Genomic DNA, 2,706 nt, shown 5'->3' with positions numbered 1-2,706 from the left:
GGGCGGGACGGTCACGGACGGAATTGTCGGGGGGACGCGGCTCGGGAAGAGCGAACTCGGCAACGGGGGGGTTGGCACGTCGGTTGGGCTAAGGCAGGCGGCTTAGGATAAACCGCGAGGGAACGGCGGGGTCCGGGGATGGGCGCCGTCGGCCCGGCGACTAGCGGTAACCCAGGCGGGAAGCTGCGCTCCGTCCGAGTCAGACTCGGTCGTCGCGGCCCGGCTGAGGCTCGCTCTTGTCGAGGGGCGCGGCGCTGCGCCGGCGACTTTGCCCGCGCGAGGCACGCTTTGCGATGGCCCGAGGCGGGAAGCTGCGCCCCGTCCGAGTCAGACTCGGTCGTTGCGGCCCGCCCGGTCACGCGATGCGGCCAGGATGCGGAGTTTTGCCGGCGCTGGGGGGATCCGGAAGGACGAAGGGGCGACGGTGGCGGTCACAGCTCGTCGCCTCCGTGACCCAGACGGGACTGTGCGCACCCCGAGTCAGACTCGGTTCGGCGCGGCCCGCTGCGGCCGGCTGGCGAGGTGAGATGTGGGCCATTGCCGCGCTCCCGACGAACCGTTCCGGGGGGCTGGTGACGTCGCGCGTTCGGCGCTGATGCTGCGACCGGGAGGGAAGCTGCGCCCCGTCCGAGTCAGACTCGGTCGTTGCGGCCCCCCCGAGCCCGCACGCCTCACGCGGAGGGGTCATACGCCCCGGCGGCCACGATAGACGCCTCCCGCTTCGCGGTGGTCGGGAAGGCGTGTGCGGATATGTGCGGAGGTTGGGACTCGGGCGTGGTCTTTGAGAAATCGGTTTCGCGGTCGACCGGCGCGGCCGGCGGACGCCCACGTGGCGTGCCGCAAGTCGGATCGCGCGCTCGGCCTCCGTGGATGGCCTCTGGGTGAGGTTGAGCCGGGGCGTCTCGGTTTCGCTGCCGTACGGTTCGCGCTAGGCCTGCGCGGGCGGCGCGGGGCGCGCGCTCGCGCGGCGGCCGTAGCGCTGGAGTGCGACCCGCAAGTGGGGAGGAACCGTCCACCCAACGCCGGCGGTAGCCGGGGCCGGTGGGGGCCCTACCAAGGCGGGTCATGGGCGCATGTCGGTCAGGTTATAAGAGTGTTTTTTTCGCTCCGGGCTAGAGCCGGGTGAGGTCGTCTCGAACCACGTGCCTGAAGGCCGCCTCGCGCCGGATTCGGCCCCGCTCATTCGTCGGAGTGACCGCCCGACGCGGGCATCGCTAGATTAGCCGTGGCCCCGATCCTTCCCCATCGACAGCCTTTCGCCCCCTGTGCTCCGGCCTGTTAATAGAGGCGGCCGGTACCCCTTCCTTGGATGAGAGAGAATCCTTAACGGACCATTCGCAGATTTTCGCCCGGCCTCTGTTTACCGAGGCGGCCGGTACCGTCCGTCTGCCTTGGATGGACCGCATCCGCAGATTTTCGTCCGGCCTTAGCTTAAGGAGACGGCCGTTGCCTCCACACCTTGGAGATGATATTCGCTCCGGGCTAGAGCCGGGTGAGGTCGTCTCGAACCACGTGCCTGAAGGCCGCCTACGCCGGATTCGGCCCCGCTCATTCGTCGGAGTGACCGCCCGACGCGGGCATCGCTAGATTAGCCGTGGCCCCGATCCTTCCCCATCGACAGCCTTTCGCCCCCTTCGCTCCGGCCTCTGAGGCGGCCGGTACCCCTTTCTTGGATGAGACAGAACCCTTGACGGGCCGTTCGCAGATTTTTGCCCGGGCTTTATTTACCGAGGCGGCCGGTACCTCCGTCTGCCTTGGATGGACCGCATCCGCAGATTTTCGTCCGGCCTTAGCTTAAGGAGACGGCCGTTGCCTCCACACCTTGGAGATGATATTCGCTCCGGGCTAGAGCCGGGTGAGGTCGTCTCGAACCACGTGCCTGAAGGCCGCCTACGCCGGATTCGGCCCCGCTCATTCGTCGGAGTGACCGCCCGACGCGGGCATCGCTAGATTAGCCGTGGCCCCGATCCTTCCCCATCGACAGCCTTTCGCCCCCTTCGCTCCGGCCTCTGAGGCGGCCGGTACCCCTTTCTTGGATGAGACAGAACCCTTGACGGGCCGTTCGCAGATTTTTGCCCGGGCTTTATTTACCGAGGCGGCCGGTACCTCCGTCTGCCTTGGATGGACCGCATCCGCAGATTTTCGTCCGGCCTTAGCTTAAGGAGACGGCCGTTGCCTCCGATCCTCCGGGCTAGAGCCGGGTGAGGTCGTCTCGAACCACGTGCCTGAAGGCCGCCTACGCCGGATTCGGCCCCGCTCATTCGTCGGAGTGACCGCCCGACGCGGGCATCGCTAGATTAGCCGTGGCCCCGATCCTTCCCCATCGACAGCCTTTCGCCCCCTGTACTCCGGCCTGTTAATAGAGGCGGCCGGTACCCCCACCTTGGATGAGCCAGAATCCTTGACGGACCATTCGCAGATTTTTGCCCGGGCTTTGTTTACCGAGGCGGCCGGTACCTCCGTCTGCCTTGGATGGACCGCATCCGCAGATTTTCGTCCGGCCTTAGCTTAAGGAGACGGCCGTTGCCTCCGATCCTCCGGGCTAGAGCCGGGTGAGGTCGTCTCGAACCACGTGCCTGAAGGCCGCCTCGCGCCGGATTCGGCCCCGCTCATTCGTCGGAGTGACCGCCCGACGCGGGCATCGCTAGATTAGCCGTGGCCCCGATCCTTCCCCATCGACAGCCTTTCGCCCCCTGTACTCCGGCC

The sequence above is a fragment of the Syngnathus scovelli genome, unplaced genomic scaffold, assembly GCF_024217435.2.
Source record: "Syngnathus scovelli strain Florida unplaced genomic scaffold, RoL_Ssco_1.2 HiC_scaffold_203, whole genome shotgun sequence".
Taxonomy (NCBI): Eukaryota; Metazoa; Chordata; class Actinopteri; order Syngnathiformes; family Syngnathidae; genus Syngnathus; species Syngnathus scovelli.
This window is presented reverse-complemented; position numbering follows the sequence as displayed.